The 17,365-nt window shown below is 38.4% G+C and overlaps 1 long non-coding RNA gene across 2 annotated transcripts; it reads right to left on the bottom strand.

The window, feature by feature from the left end:
* Window positions 1-455: 455 nt before the first annotated feature.
* LOC104438086 lies at window positions 456-5,393 on the bottom strand. Of its 2 annotated transcripts, none has more exons than XR_005549522.1 (2): window positions 4,911-5,393; window positions 456-4,820 (listed from the first exon to the last, which is right to left on the bottom strand). It is a non-coding gene; the product is annotated as an uncharacterized LOC104438086 (long non-coding RNA). The 2 variants fall into 2 exon arrangements; XR_005549521.1 differs by having other exon boundaries at window positions 456-4,840.
* Between the last annotated feature and the right edge of the window lie 11,972 nt (window positions 5,394-17,365).

Raw genomic sequence — 17,365 nt, forward strand, 5'->3', positions numbered from 1 at the left:
GTGCTCGTGCTTGACTCCATTGAAGTTGGGCTTGGGACTCAATGGCTGAGTGCAAGTCCATAAAGGTGGCTTAGTACCCTAGTGCTCATACTTGGATCTCCCACACCAGAGCCTATATCCAATGAGATTGAGGCCCTAGACCCTAGTGCCTTGTCCATCAAGGTTGGGTCGAGGACCCCAATGCCTGTGCTTGAGTCTTCAACACTTGGACCTAAGTCTATCAAGGTCAAGCCTCAAACTTTGATACCCTTGCCTAAGTCTGACCTTAATGGACCTCAGCCTGATCATTGAGGACCCATGCTTAGTCGTCAAGCACCCAAGAATAAACATTGGTGTAAAAGAATATTTTCCAGAAATATAATATTTTTCGTGAAATAAGCAGAACCTAAGTATTTTACACAAAAAAAAAAGCCTAAGTACATTTGAAGCATTACAAAGTCCTATGGTCATGTATATTTGAAATGGATTAATATAATTTTGTAGATTGATACATTAACATGTCATGGAAATTCGAAATAGGTACAACAATTGTCCCAAATTAATTTTCGTATTACAAAAAAATCCCAAATTAGGGTGCCTCCATCACATTTATCCCAAAAATATTTTCACATCATAAAAAAATAATAAATCAGTACGCTAGTGTCAAACCTACCTTCCGTAAATTGGGGAATTTGTTAAAATCTGCTAACTTTGCTCTCAGTCTCAATTCATTTTCTTCGTATCTGGTTTCTTCAAATCTGCGTGTGACGTGATTGGACGAAGACTAGCAAAAGATAGATTAGTGCCCATTGGGAAATTATTTTTCTTTGTTTAAAGCCCTTCTTCTTGGGCTTGGTCGTGATACGTGTCGACAAGAACATTTCTGAATATTGACTTGGACCACATAAATCTGAGGGTAAAGAAAGACACATCAGCAGGTTTGTTTCCACTGTGAGGAGGCACGCAATCAAAGCTATTCAAAAGGGTTTCAACATAACCCCCTAACTGAAAATGCAAGAAAGCTAATTTCAAATCCTAGTGTACTGTCTGAAAATCTTACCTTTGTTTCGGAGCTTCAGACATCAGAACTTGCGAGGTCCGTGTTCGAATTCAGAGGATCGACGCTTCGTCAATCTTTGTTTCATTTAGTTGCTTACCTTGTGCGTACGCCAGATGCACCCTGCAGTTTCCTATGTTTGAAACAGTACCGTAGAATGACTACTATCATTCAGCAATTGAGAGCCCAATCCCCCCATCTTATGTGGTCAAACTGTAACGAGCAAAAACAATCTAAAGCACCATAAGCTTCTTGATTATTGACAAACAACTGGATCTCGCATGAAATAATGACTTTCTTTCAATTAGCTGAACCGATAATGGCACAAAAGGCCAAGCTAGCTATATCACGGTATAACTCGGTAGATAGAGGAAACCTTATTAGTCCTCTCACGCTTTGATGGATGAACTGCTTTGGGATCTTGCTTCTGGGATAAAAAATGTCAACCCAAGACTCACCAAGCAGTCCCTGCTTATTGGTACAGTTTGAGGTCGAGAGGCTGTGCGCTGATAGAGCAGAGGGAAAGATGAAGAGAGGAGGAGGAGAATAGAGAGGGGGGTTTATAGTGGGGAGGGAGAGAGAGAGAGCATTGATCCTGGATCATCTTGTGACGGCTGGAGAAGTCAATTTGTTTGAGTCAAGGTGATTCGTCTGGATTATATCCTAACATGTGTGATAAATCCACACATGTTTCCTGCGATTCACAATCTTTTGCAAGTAAAGATGTTATGTTTGGCGGGAGAGCTAGAATCTCTCAAAGCTGCAAGCAATGTGTCAAAAAAAGCTGCTGCAACTTAGTAAATTAACTGATGCATGTAGGAAGGCTAACAAAGTTGATTTCCAACAGATCTAAAAAATTGTCAATAATGACCTGCGATGAAATTTTTTCAAAAAACCAAGCTCTGATAAGCTACATCTTTGCATACTCAAGTAAATTATGCTCGGAAGGGCTAATGGAAGAAAGAAATTTATATAATCACTTGATCCCCACACAAATTCCGGGAACTTACTAAGTGTGAGCATCTATCAGAAAAAATATGCTCAAGAGGCTGCAGTGTAATGATGCTACAGGGAAGGATTTTAAGGTCTGCACAGTCCCTCAAAAACAACTCTTTCAGTTCGACTAGATTCGCAACAGAAGAGCATATTGCAAGCATTTACCTAGAATTCTTTCCCCAGTATGCGGATGCTGCTTTTACTCAGGATTAGACCTACAAGTTTCCTGTGGCCTGTATTGAATGGCACCGATGGTGGAGAGTAACTGGGCCATTCCAGCCATCTCAACCCAACAGGAAAGTACATGGGATCACCTGAATGGTATATGGAAAATTCTGAGCCTTTTCATGTTTGTGAAGGCTTGAGCACTGAAGTGTACTTCAGGAGCAGCCAACTTGAGCAATATTGCTTCCACTTTATTAGTTCCCTGGCAGCACATATATGAGGAGATGATTTAAGTGCAAAGGTGTCTAGGTTATGCAAGGACTCTGCTAGTAGTAAATAAGATTTGCCATGCTTCTGGTGCCTTTGGTTCTTAGCTTTCAGAATCTGCTTTTACTTTAGCATTTGAAACAAGAGTTTTATAAATGACCTCAATCATAAAAAAAACCACAGTATTTAAGTTCCTGCAGATTTTTTTATAATTTACTTTCTGGAGAGAGGTCAATAGTACAAACCATACATCTCAAGGCTGGATATGGAAAAAGCAACTGTTATGGACCACCAAGGCCATTATCCTACTTAGCAGAATATATTCACATATTTTTTTAGTAGAAGGCTGTTGGAAATGGTGATCCATTTTTCTAGAATTTCCTAGAGTTACTAAACTACAACCTAGAATTCCCTAGATGAAGTTTTGGATAGTTAAAGATTGTGGCTGGAAAATGTCCAGCATGTAATAAGCAAACAATCTCTGAACAAGTCAGAGATGTGGTGGTGGCTGCAAGATGAAGCGTACGTGGACAGCATCCATGAGAAGTCCAGAATCCTCTAAGGTAGTTGTACTTAGTTGGTGGAAAGGCCTATGAAAAGGCCATAGCTCATTCATGCAAATGTGTGAGAGGAGTATGAGAATAAACTCCATATCATGAAGCTCCTCCACCAACGGTTCCTTCAACTATTTTAAAACTATTTTTATAAACTAGTGAAACTATCCTAGTCCCATAAAAACTTGCTTTTATCCCTTGAACTATCCTATCTCATCCCTTGTCCATCATATACACATTATACGCAACACACACTCAAACCACAAACTATCATCGATATCAAATCATGTTTCCGTGCACATTCATATTTTTAACAAAGGCCAAAAGTTCTTTGTAAGAGGCTTTAACCCTACCAAACAGGCATATATATATTGTCAAAAACATAGGACCATGATTCAGTTTACTAATGTGCATCTCCAGCTTGCCATACTTAATAGTGATGAGCAACTTATCTATAAGAATAGCAATTCCACCATCCAGGTAGAGATCACAGCTCTCCCAAATTTTTCTTGCATAACTTATACACTCTTCCATGAAGAAACATGCTATCTCAGGAAATATGTCCTTCTCATAATCATCTAGACCATCAAAGCTCATTCTCAGCACACAGAAGATTTTTCCACTGAAAACTCAATTCAAATTATCTAATGACTAATCCATTCAAGTAAGCTTCTACCACAAAGAAAAGAACCCAAAACTTTAATAGCTAATGGAAGTCCTTTGGTGTTATCCACTACGTTATTTGAAAGCTCTTCATAATCTGAAGGAGGAGAAAGATTCCTGAAAACAATTTAACTCAATAGCATACTAGCAATAGAATGATGTAACACTTGAACCTTGTATATGCTTTCTATGTGATGAGCAGCTAGTAAATGTTCATCTCTAGTCATTATGAGATTTTAGCTTCCACAACCAAACCAATCACGTCCTCCAACTAGTGTTTCGAATTGGATCAACTGGTTCACATTGTCAATGACAATGAGGACCTTTTTATGGTGAAGTCTACTCTTTATCATGTTCATACCTCTGGGGAGATTGCCAAGCTTGAGACTATCATCTCATTTTACCTGAGAAAAAAGTGTCTCTTGAAGCTGAAGTTGGCCACCTTCTGTGATTTCTCGCAAGTTTCCCTAACATTGGAAAGAAAGCTGCAACAGTAAAATTTGCAAGCAAAAGCATTGTAAGTAGCTTTGGCGAAAGTCATCTTCCCTATTTCTCCAAATCTGCAAATCCCGACCATGCAAACCTCATTTGATTCCATGTCTAGCAAAGTATGCAAATCGGACACATGCAAATTTATGTCAACCACGTTTTTGGGAACATATAACTGCTCATTGTTCAGCTCAGGCCTTGCTCTCTTGACAATGCTCTGAATGACATAAGACTGGTGCCTGGTAGATTCCATGCATAAAGCCAATGAAGAATACCCGAGGAGATTCAAATACAATTGATACAAGGAGTACTAAGTTGCTCTCCAGTGAGATCAACTTGCGGTCAATATCTCATGCACTATAAACCAGATTCAGTTCCTAGCAATCGGCACCTAAAATAGAAGATAGGGAAATCAACTTTCTGGATACCTAATTAAACAGATAAATACTCAGTCAGCCTTAAGTTTAATCAATAAAAAGATCATTACCTTCCTTTTTGATAAACCTGCAAACCTCAAGGGGCTTGTGGAGGGACATGGTCCAGCTGCATGTTTATTTACTCAATGCACGACTTTTGAAATTCCTCTTTTAGAGTGAAGAAACGATACATAAGCTTTCCTGCTCTGATGAGAGTGAATTGATCTTTTTCCCCTTTTTGCATAAACATTACCCTGAATTTATTTCCAAGGAAGTAACTGAAATTCCTTAATCAACAATTGGAAAGGAATAAATGAGTCTTACTTGTCAAACCAAAATGCCAGCCAGAGTTGTCTGCCGCTTTCGTCAGTGCTTCTCTCTCACCTCTTCACCTTCCCTGAATCGCCCTTCGACTTCAACCTTTCGTCGTGACCGATTAGGGCTTGTCCATACCTCCCCCTCTGGTTCCTCACCTCCGACGGATCCACCTTGTCGAACAGCGGCCACAAGATCTGCCCCATCGTATCCCTGCACTCGACGATTCTCACCAGCTCGTCCAAGCACCAGCCAGAGGACCCGTAGTTCTCCGAGAACACGACGACCGAGATCCTCGACCCCCTATGGCTCCATGGAAGCTTAGGAACACGTCTTACCCGCATGGACGGCCAGAAGGACAAGGGCGGAGCGTCGCCGGAGGCCTCCGGGCTCGAGCTCGACATGAGCGATGAGAGACGGAAGGGAGAGCGACCTCCTTCTCGAACAGCAGTCTGACCGTGTGAAATGCATCGCCTTTTGGACTGAAATTGGTTGATACAGGGCCGGCCATGGTTAAACCAGTGAACAGCGTGTGGTGAGAGACGTGCCCACGAATGAGGAATCCTTTTACGTGCATTAAGCATAATTAAAAAAAAAATCACAAAAAATTTCAAATTATGCTCATTACAGTTACCCTAATTTTTTTCTTGCGATGCAAAATATCCAAAATTTATATATGTATTAAACATTTATCCTCCAAGGTCCGTTAGATGGCTAAAGCAATGGAATTTGTTTTCCACTTAAGTCACGTGCGCACCATATCAATAACATTTACTCTTTTTTTATTTCCACGTAGGCAAATTTTTAATGGTTTATGTGAGAGGATTATTAACCCTTCTCATTAACATAACTTTAACTGTAAGTAAATATGTCATATAGATATAAGTTTCGGATTTTTAGTGCCACGGAAAAGAGGTTCAGAATAAATGTGTCATAATGGGCATAGTTTTGGGTTTTCGGTGGCTTTTTTCCTAATAAAAATTACTAAGCACATAAAATTTATGATTTCTTATAAAAAGTTACCAAGAAACATCAAAAGTCATTTCAACATTACAGAAACTACCAAACAAGTTTGAATATTTCGAGTGGTTGAAAAATTACTAACCTCATTACATATTTTTTTTACCTTTCTTAAGCTTAGCTTCACTTCGTATTATTTAAATTACTTCAATTTGAAAATGAAATTATTCGTCACGTGTGGATGTTATAGTAAACAAAAAGCTACTAATCACATATAATTAATTATTTCCTGTATTAAAAGTTGCTAAACATATTAAAAGTTGCTTCAATGTATGATCAAAAACATTTTCACAATTACGAAAGTAAGTTTGCTCCTGTAAGTGAGAAAATATAGGCTTTTTTTTTTTTTAAATACGTTGAACAATGTTATAAATATATGGACGATATATTTGAATGGACCAGTTACCTATACCCTGCAAAATATTAAAGTGTAATGAAATATATTCTCCATCTATATTATTATATAAAAAACAGAAGTTTCTGCTATTTTATTTTTCCTCAAGCCGTTTATAAGAAAATAGCACATGAGCAAACAAATGTAAAATCACAAACTAATGGCCATATAATTTTAAGAAAACTCTTGAAAACTCAAAAAGGGCGATTGGCTATTATTTTCATCAAGCAGCTCTTCCTTTTTCATTCTAAACTATAACGAGTTATCATTTAGTATCTATCTTGCAAAATTGCTTGCACTAATAAACAAGTAATTCAGAAAATTTTAAAGGATAATAGTTAATAGTTTATATCTATATTGTCATCCAATTTTATCGTTGCCATTTCATTTTGTCGTTCCTTCCCTTTTACAATCTTAATTTTGTAATAATTTGATAATTTTTTTGTTTGAAATGTCAGTATTATTTATAAGATGACGCACAGGAGCTTAGGGGCATTCCCTAACGTTACAAAGATAACTAAGGACATGAAAAAAAAAATGGAGCGAGGGAGTCTCCATATAGTAGCCAATATTTCATTTGTTTGGAAAGATCTAAATTTTTGTAATATGAAGCTTGCCCTTTGGCAAGTTTATAGACTTTAGCCATGATGATAAAGACATTATTTGACTTGTTTTGGAAACATTTATGGTTACATTGTATCCAAATGCAATAAATGGTTACTAAGAAAATTACATTGAGAAGCTTCGCCGCCAAGTCCTTGCCTTTGATAGCCCTAATTATCCATTGGAGTTAATCATTCCATCCTCCTAAAGAATGATAGATTTTGTATTGTGTCAACTTGGGCCCTACTGTGTAATATTGTCCACTTTGAACATTGAGTCCTCATGGACTTAAAACGTATTACATAGATTAGAGGGACCTAGGTCTTATAAACTAGCCCCATGACTCCTCCCTAAGCGATGTGGGACTAGAGAGGATCCCTTCCCCTTCCTTGGGCTATCACACTCTCCACCCCTTAAGAGCACAGTATCCTCGCTATGGCCCTCACACGCGGTCGAGGGTCAGCTCCGATACCATTTGTAACGACCTGAGTCCCGCTTTGGACACTGAGTTCTCACGGCTTTAAAACGCATTACACAAATTAAAGGGACCCTAAGCCTTATAAACTAGTCCAGGACTTCCCCTCTAAGCGATGTGGGACAGGATACATGCCTTGGCCTCACCCGCGTATTGCCAAGGCGATCTCAATCCATCCCTTTGTACTGCCCCGAGTCTGGGTCGTCACACCATATGCTTTTAGTATATCTGCACTGAAATAATAGATGATCTCGATTTTCTAGGCTAGCCAAACATAAATTACAATGGATTCTAAGGTGATACGATGTCCATTGTTGGTAATCTATCTCTACAAACTAGCCACCCAATAAAATTGCATTTGTTGACCTTGCCTATCTATATTAGTTGATACCATCCCACTATCGATCCCACACTCTTAAGTTCATTGTATAACTCTTTGCAACAATATCTTTGCCTAGACATAGCTTACGCTAAAGTCAGTCTCAATTTAAGAATGCCATGCCAATGCCACACCAACTCCACGCCATACTACCCTTGAGAGTTGCATGATCGAAATGCCTCTACATTTGGTACTGTGAACTAGCTTACTCCATAAGGAAGATGACAGAAAATTTATAAGGTCTAGAGCATTTAGCTTAGTAAAACTTTGTTCTATAAATTTAAATTGAGCAACCCTGTTCCTCCCTCCCTTTTTTGGCACGTAATTTTTTTTTCCAAGCAACTTTATCCAATCTGTGGCCTTCCGTATTTCCAACCCATAAGAATTGCCTAATATTCATCTTCACTTCGTATATAGTTTGCTTTGGAAGTAAAAACATTTGCATCAAATAAGTACATATGAAAATAAGTATTGATGGCCAACTGCAGATGACCAAGATAGCTGATATGTTGCATGCCCTAGCCTTCTATTATTTTGAAAATTTTATCAGTCATACTCTTGCAATTTGTGTGCTTCAATTGTCTTGTGACAAGAGGAACACCAATGTATCTAATGGAAAGGGTACCTGTGAGGAAAGGTGTGTGATTCAATATAATACCCTATTTTACCTTGGCCAAACTAGAGAAAAAGATTTGGCATTTATCTGGTTAAAAATGTAGTCCTGTGAGACCTACAAATTCATCAAGTGTTTTGACAAGGCAAATAGCAGAATTAGCATCTCCATGAGCAAGATGAAACAAATAATTGGCAAAGCAAAAGTGTAATTTTTCTTATTTTGCAGGGCCAATGATACTTGATAGGAGATATGACCACTTTCTCAATGATAATTCTATTAAGAATGTCCATAATTAAGATAAACATATAAGGAGAGTCGGTCGCCTTGCCATAGTCCATTGGTATCAACAAAGTAGCCAACTTGTTTGCCATTGAGGCTTATTGAAAACCTCAATGTAGTTATGTATTGAGCTATCAAATCAATCAAGTGCTATGGTGAATTGATAGCTCTTAGAACCTCGAGTACTGCCACCCATTTTACCATGTTAAAAGCTTTCATGAGGTCAATTAGTGCCACACGTTTACCTTTGTTGCCCTTATGGTAGTTGTGAAGGAGCTCCTGGCAAAGTAGAATATGCTTCAAAATTTGTTGACTCGAGATGAAAGTAGTTTGGTTGAGGTCAACAACCAAAAGAATGATATAGTTAATTCTTTCTGTAAGTAGCTTCAATATGATCTTATATAAAACATTGCAGCATGAGATGAGTCTAAAATCTTCCATGCGAGATGGATTCAAGACCTTCAACACAAGGGATATCATAGTAGAATTTATAGTTTTCAACACCCTCCTTGAGGAGAAGTCCATTATAGCATCCACTATGTCATCCCATATGGACCCATAGCTTTGAAGTTATTGATGCCTTTCAGAACCTAAGGACCTCAGCTTTTTGAAAGCCTGGTGAAGCTATGAGGTCACTTACATCTTCCAAGAATAAGGAGGCATACCACTTATAAGGGATATGAATGTGTCAAGAGTTGCCAAGTATGCGATAGTAATAGGAGACAATTGTATCCCCAAGAGCTGAGTAATTCTGTTCTATCATCAAGTGAGAGCTAAGTAATTCTGTTCTAGGCACTACTACTCATCATGGAGGCAAAGAAATCTAGTTGTCGTTGGCCATCTCCTTAAGCCATATATTTCTAGATTTTTTTCTTTAGGAGAAATTCTTCATGTTTGCTAAGGGTACGTAGTTGCTCCAATTGTGCCTTTTCTTCCTCCCGAGTGCTCATATTGTAACAGTCCAATACAAGAACTTGTTGTTACCATTGTAGGTTCTCCCTGTCTTTCTTGACCTTCATACGCAAGTCACCAAATTGAGATTTACTAAGGTGATTGAGTTGTTGTTTCAATGCTTCAAGCTTCTTCACCAAAATAAACATTTTCAATTCTCTAATTTCTTGTTGCCAGCAAGCATGGACTATTGGTAGAAAATTGTCTCTTTCGGTCCAAAAATTGAAGAATCTAAAAAGTGGCTTCCTTCTCCCAGAGCAATGTTGAGACATATCAAGGAGGGGGAATGATTTGAAACATATGGTAGCAAAAATTCTACCAAATAATAAGTGTACCTGTGTGTTGCCAATTTGCATTTAATGAAGACCCTGTCAATCTTGTTCACTCTATGATCATCATTGAACCTTTTATATAACCATGTGAAAAAAGGGCTTGTGGAATGAGGCTCGATGAGCGTAAACTCCTCGATCGTAGTGTCTAGCTCATTTATTTCAAAAGTCCATCGGATATTTGATTCAATCCATTCATTTGTATCTCTCATTTCATTGAAATCACCTATTAGTAGCCAATGCACATTTATGTATTATTAGTAAAGAATGGGTTAATGTTTAGACACAAAGTAATGCATCCATGAATTGCCAAAAGAAGAAATGGGTCATTTCTTGGATTCTCAACAAGGAAGTGTATGACTTGATTGAAAACTTCCATCATAGTCAAGCTAATAATGGACGGTTTCCACAATTTCCATATTCTACTGAGATTGTTGCTTTGATAGTTATGGATGCATTTCCAGCCTCAAAACCTACTTTGACGCTAAAAGAGGAGTTGTTTCAATTGCATATATTAGTTAGGCATAACATGAAAATAATTATGAGTTGGAAGATTGAAATATTGCCCTATGAACTCTAACAAAATTGCAAGTTGAAAAAGTTAAAAAAAAAAAAAAAAGGCGAAAATCATAAACCCCAAAACCCTGATTGCGCCTTGACTTCAACCAAAAGAGCGACAGTGATTGCACTCGGTTGCTTTGTGAGTGAAAAGAAGAGAGGAGAAAAAGAATGGTGGTTCAGATCCGTTAAGCGAGATTTGGGTGCAATAATGGGCCCTTCTATTGGGTCATGGCCGCTAATAGCAAATCTCCTCGCGACGGCATGCATCTCAAAGTATTAGGATGCCACATTTACTCAAATTAATTTTCATGCCGCATAAAATCTTAAACTGATGAACAAGTACCACATTTTTCCCAAAGTAATTTTCATATAAAAAAATATCCACTTTGGAAGGGAGAAAATTGATAGATTTTAAGGTAGAAGTCACCAAAAACTCTACACTATGCCACTATAAGACCTTTATCCCAGATTTTTTTTTTTTTGTGACACAAAAAAAATCTCAAACTTACATCTATGTGACACATTTACCACAAAATTATACAATGTGATACATTTAACCCAAATTTCTTATTGTGACACCAAAGACCCAAGACTTTAGTGTCACATAAAAAAGTTTGAGGTAAATATGTCATATGAGTACAAGTTTGGGATTTTTGATGTTACAAAAAATAGTTTAGGATAAATGTGTCACAGTGGTCAAAGTTTGAAATGCTTTGTAGCTTTTTCCCTAAATTTTAACATAAGTTACTTCATTAAAAACAATTTTTTGCAAGTTAGCCTTTTATAAAATTGGTGCAACGGACAAGATAACCAGAAGTTTCTGAGAAAAAATTTCATCCTTGTGTCTTCTTCCCTTTAATTTTGTCTACTTGGTGGAACATCTTAAGCCAGCGGACAAGAATTTTAGGCTTGCCGCGGCTAGTCCTTTTCTGAGGACGATAATCCTACAAAACCTTATGTATGCTCTTGTGATGTTTTGAACAGAACTGGTTTACCCCCTTTTTTAGGGAAAAAAATGATAGGGGATCTTGTACACATACTCTAAATGCATCTTTATGAATTTGGAAAGTTAATTTGAAATAAATGCAACATGAATTTATCATTTTTAGGATTTTTTTTTTTTGGTAATATTAACCATATTCTTTTAAAATATGTGTATTAAACATTTCTTATCATTTGGCAAGGACTAATGCATGAAGAACATGTTGGGGAGCCAAATGTAACTAAGCATTCGTCAGCCCTTGCTTGACCACTTGCCAGATCTAGCCATGACGGCTGCAAGCTTTGAGGTTTAATCTAGCTTTTAAGCTCACGGCTGCCATGGCCACTTGAGGTTGAAGCTTGGCCTAAGAGTCTGCTTCATGGAGGAAAGTATGTTTTTTTACTTCCTCTTGAACAAGTTCCACAAGCTTTTATGTCAAAGAAGCCTGTTAAGGTTCAGAAGATTTTCTGCTCTATATGCTTTGACCGGAAGCCACAACAATTTCAGGTTCTCTAATGAAATCCTTTCGATCAGAGACCATACTTTCCTTCTGCACTTCCATCTCAATCCTGATGGCTTCCTTTAGAAGAAGGGTGACTCATATATTCTGGATTGCGCACCTTTGACTTTTTCTCTTTCATTTTCATCTTTTTATTTCTTGAACCAGTCCGGAATGAGTCACGAATTTCCATAGGTAGCTTCGAGTCTGATCTCTGGCGGGTGGTCATGCAAGGGCCGACGAACCCCGCCAGAGGTCTAGGTGGCAGTGGGCAGCAATGAACATGCGCCAGAGAGCTTTGGCCGAGCAATCCCGAGCTTGAGGACGATGAATACTAACTTCAATTTTTTTTTTGTTTTTTTTTTTAAATCTTTTTAGGTGTGTTGCTTGCGTGGGTGCCTCTTGTCCTTGAAAAGCACTAAGAATGACACATTGAATCCATGTCAGATTTTTAACATAACCCTAATAGAAGATAAATGTGTTATTCGGATACAAGCTTGAGATTTTTGGTACACAAAAAAATATGGTAACTGTATCACTGTTTGGGGTATTTTGTAGTTTTTCCCTAAAAATATCATTGTGCAGATCATGTGCATATCACTGCTACAGTCTACCGCCTCTTCTTTCAGATCTGTCCGTCTTCGCTAGATTGGCTTCTTATCGTCTTCGGCAGTGTCTCCTAACCTGGTGTTTTTTCTTTCTTTGTCTTTTCCATGCCTTGTTGGTTGTTTGGGTGAGGTTTGTGTCCTTTGGCCCTACGTGGCCTTTCTCTACCTATTGTTTAGGCTTTTTCTCGCTTTGGCCCACTCTTGTGGTTTCTTTTGCATCTGGCACCCTTCCACTCACTTCGACTTGGTGTCGTGTTGAGTGCAAGTTTTGTGGTGCTAGATCTTATGTAAATGTTGGCTCAAAGCTCATTATATTAATTATTCTTACAAAAAAAAAAAAAAAACTGAGTACGTTTGTCTAGCATATAGAGCGATTCTCGGTTGCGAACATCGGCCAGAGCCGGACAACAGTCGGGTGCAAGGTGTATCGAACTTTTCCTGGGAAAAGTAAGGGGATTTTATTTATGTTGACTAGTTGATTAATCTCTAATTAAAGTTTTGGCTTTATCTTCTTATAAGATAAATGCGACACCAGCTCGAGGAATTTTTACCTTTTGAGTTTTTGTCACTTCATGATGACATAAGATAATGTAGGGTTTTGGGAACCAAGGCACTTTTGACTTGCATGTAATTCACTACCACCAGCAGAGTTTTTCTCATAGGACAAATAACATGGATCTTCAATGTATGGAACTGCGGATTATGTTTGCCTGATTGCTACCTTCATTTGAACAGCGGAACTCGGCAAACACTCCTTCCCCGATGGTCGAATGTACTCAATAAGATTATGGATGCCAATGATTGTCCTCGGCTGGCATGCCTTGACATTGGCAGTCCGGAAGAACAACTTCTAAAGAGGAGAAGGTTTGTAGAAATTCAAGAGGCCTTTAGCTAGGCTTTCAATGAGGATAAGGACAAGTTCGAGAAATCAAACGTTTCTTCCTCTTCACCATCTTCATCTTCAGGAGCAACGAGGCCTAAGGAAAAGCTCCATATGAACAACAGGTCATTTAAGATTTCAGAAATGCTTGTACCGTGGTAATATAAACTTCTTTTCTCTTGGTTTTGCATCTGCCAATTTCTGTCTCTGTACCGGGGTTTTTCAACAGGTCATTCAAAAAGATAGGGGTAGTGTTATAGTTTCTGTTAAAAGTTCAATCTGGTGAGAATCACGAGGGCCATTTCAATTTTTTTTGGCTGTCTTAGCAGGAAATATTGCAAGTAAATGATCAAGTGCATATGGGTCGAAGAATTGTGGCCCGACTAATTTCAACATGGAATATCACAATTCACAGGAGACTATCTGTAATATATGGGCTTTAAAGTAAGGAAATAAAATAAAAGAAGAGAAAAAGAAAAGGTTGAAAAGTCAAAAAAGGGAGGCTGAAGGAAAGTGGAAGAAGCTTCGGCTGAGTTTAAAAAGAGAGAAAGAGGGAGAGAAAGAGAAGAATATCGACAGAAGCAGGGGAACGCAAAACAGGGGAGAAGAGAGAAAGAAGAGAAAGGAAAAAGGAAAAAGGGAAAAAATTTGGCACGCTCGTGACCCGGACGCCTCATCAAGCCGACTCAAGTGTGTTTTGCAAGGCCGGTAAGAAATTGAAGCCTTTAATCACTTGCTTGAAGCAATTGCCGCAATTAAGGTTCGAAATTCGGATTTCTTGGGTATTTGTGTGGCGAAGCCCAATTTTTGAGTCGTTAAGCTGTAATTTTTTTTAGAAATGGTACTTTGGGATGTTGTGAAGCTATAGCATCTTTTGGATCGTGATTTGAGCTTGCGGTTTGTTCGGAACGGAATTTTGAAGTTGGAGGCGCAATCTGGTACTGTAGCGAACAGTTGCTTCGAGTCTTTTTTTTTTGTTATTTCCGGTACTGTTTTGGGGCGGCTGAGTTGGGGTTGTTGTTGTACGTTAAGAGAGCTTTCTAAAGACTATAAGAAGACTTGAAACGGAATTTTGTGGAGGAAGTTATGGCGTGACGAAGTTGGTGCATGGGCCGTGCCTAGCTGAAAATGATGGGTTTATGCTAAATTATGAACTTTTGGGGCACGTAGGTGTCGTTTATCGACTAATAGGCCTAGTATAGATGAGTCGTTATAAGAATATCATTTTTACTCGGCTTTTTGATATTTTCCCGTTAATTGTTAGGAATCCAAATGCATCGGTTCGTGTGAGCGTTGTATTTGATTGTTGGCTTTTCCCAGGTGAGTGACACTATTTCTTCTTTATATTTTAAACTCATATTTTGAGAAACATGGTGGATTAAATACTCTATGAGTTGATAAAAAGCATGTTTTGTTGCATAAAACAAGATCGAGCTATTACTGACATTTTTATTGTTCGAAATGAATTATATTTTGACGTTGATTTGAATGGTTGTGTGAAAAAGGGATTTGTGAAAATCTTTGTGAAAGAATCTTGAAATGTTGTAGAAAATGCTTTGATATTTATATATATATCAAAATTTGGAGTTGTGGTATGATTCTCTTTCTGATATTGAATTACTGGATATTGTAATTGGTGATTGGTGCTCAATGTCGCTGTGGACCCTGAGGGGTGTGGGTATGCGCATACTATTCTAGGATATCCTTGTGGGCCGAGCCACCGGCTAATAATATGTGGAGACTTTGCCAAGGGGGGAATCTTGGTCATCTTGTCACGGCCGTTACGCGTGACCATGGCTAGACATTTGAGCATGAATTGGTCAATGGAGTGGACCATTGACGTGTGATTTGAGTTTGGTCGATGGAATGGACCATCGATGTGATTTGATGAGATTAATCAATGGAATAGACCATTGATGCATGTTTTATGAGATTGACTAATGGATTGGACCATTGGTATTTTGGTATTTGAGTTATGATTATGTATTTGAGTTATGTTTTAAATGTGCATAGTGATTTCTCGATCCTCTTAGAAGAAATGTGTTACTCACTGAGCCGTAGTAGTTCACTCCTTATTCTTGTTTTTAGGTTCTTCAGCGAGTCGCGAGTAGGCATGAGCGTGAGCGTTCGCTCGGGGAGGACTTTTGTGGTGGAACTTTTTGGTATGACTTGTGCATAGTTAATGGGTTTATAAGTTAGTCCTTGTAGAATGGTTGTGTTTTGATTTTTTTGGATTATAGATATACCCTGATATAGATTTTGTAACCAAGTGCCCCTTTTTGTCAAATATATATATGTTGATATTTGGTTGAAATTTTGGTTACGTTGAGGCTGCGTTCTTTGGAAAAAGGACGGCCGTGTCATGCCCCTTCTTCTTGTAAATTGGGATGTGACACTATCTCACACCAAAATTTGTTTAGGATGCACAGAAAAAGCACGCAGTTCAATATGTAGAAGTACAGAGTACGTATGGATGCACCTAGATACATCATACGTACTCTTGTTCTCTCGAAACTCAGAAATATTATCTGGTGCATATGGAGTCCGTAAGAAAAAGCTCCATTGAGAACGGAAAGAGACGCTGAGAAATTAGCTGGAAATGTCTGATGTTCACTCAGGAAGACTTCAGACAGACGACAGGGAGTGATCACTTTTTGGGAAAATTCCAGGGTCGCTGCTTTCATTGTCCTGGTCCATCATTTGTGTTTGTCCACTTTATTTAGTCACTTCCTAATCCGAATTTGGTAAGAGTCACATCTGTGATGTACTAAAAGATTCACCAAATATAGATAAAAATCTCTTGAGGCAGACTAATCTCTTGAGGCAGACTTTACAAGGACACCTGGCCTAATTTCCGTGGTCAATTTTTTTTTTTTTTTGGGTGAGGATTGGACCGCATTAACTTTGGATATGCGAATTATACCAATGATGAGATGGAAACAGCGTAATTGATCTACTTTGTAAAAGATTCTCCAAAGACTCAGTAAATTTTATTCAAATAGCCCTTGTTGACACTTAAATTTTGGCGACCCGCTTAGTCATTTATTGCATTAAAAAATTAGGGGTTAATTTTATTCCGGAAAACATAGTTAATTGCATAGCATATAGTTTTAGGTGCATTTGTTTCTTAATTTGCATTTACATTAGGTTGGTGACAAATGGGTTTGATTTAGTAGTTCTAAGCTTTAATTTGGCAGGTCGGACTAAGCCCACGAAGCAAGTAAATTGGCCCGAGCCCGTTTTCTTTTAATGACAAGAATTACCTAAATTGAGATTTGAAATAATATTACTGTGGATTTTTGGAATTTAAGAAAATTGGGTTGCAATCTTATCTTTAGGTGATAAAATCAGGAGATGTGGAAAATAAAAAAAAAGTGATATTGTGTGCGAAAAAGAAATCTTCGCGGATGCTGATTTGAAAAGGAAAATAAAACCCTAATCTTCAGCCTATAAAAAGGTTTTCGCGTAGGGTTTCAGTAGAGGCCACACACATTGAATATACGGTAGAGAAAACACACGTGAGAGAGAGGAAGGTTCGGCCAAGCATCACGTGGCTGCAACCTTGCTAACCCCACGGCTGAGCTTCATATCGCGTGCACCATGAGACAGTGACCATTGCCGTGCCTCCTCGTCAACAACGAAGCCGTGAAGCCCTGCTCGAGCTGCTGTCCCGACGTGCCCCGAGCTCTACCCTCATCGTTGAGTTCCAGCAGTTCCAGGAGAGGTTCTTTTGCCGAAAGTATTCAAGTTGAATATTATCCAGTCAAAGAAGACAATTCCGCTTGCTGCATGAAGAAGATCCATTCTCTGACTTGCAAAAGATGTCAGAGCCAACGTGGTGAAGTCCGAACTCCAAATTCAGTCGTGTGGGCAAAAAGGATCAATCCA

The sequence above is a fragment of the Eucalyptus grandis genome, chromosome 3, assembly GCF_016545825.1.
Source record: "Eucalyptus grandis isolate ANBG69807.140 chromosome 3, ASM1654582v1, whole genome shotgun sequence".
NCBI classification, from domain to species: Eukaryota; Viridiplantae; Streptophyta; class Magnoliopsida; order Myrtales; family Myrtaceae; genus Eucalyptus; species Eucalyptus grandis.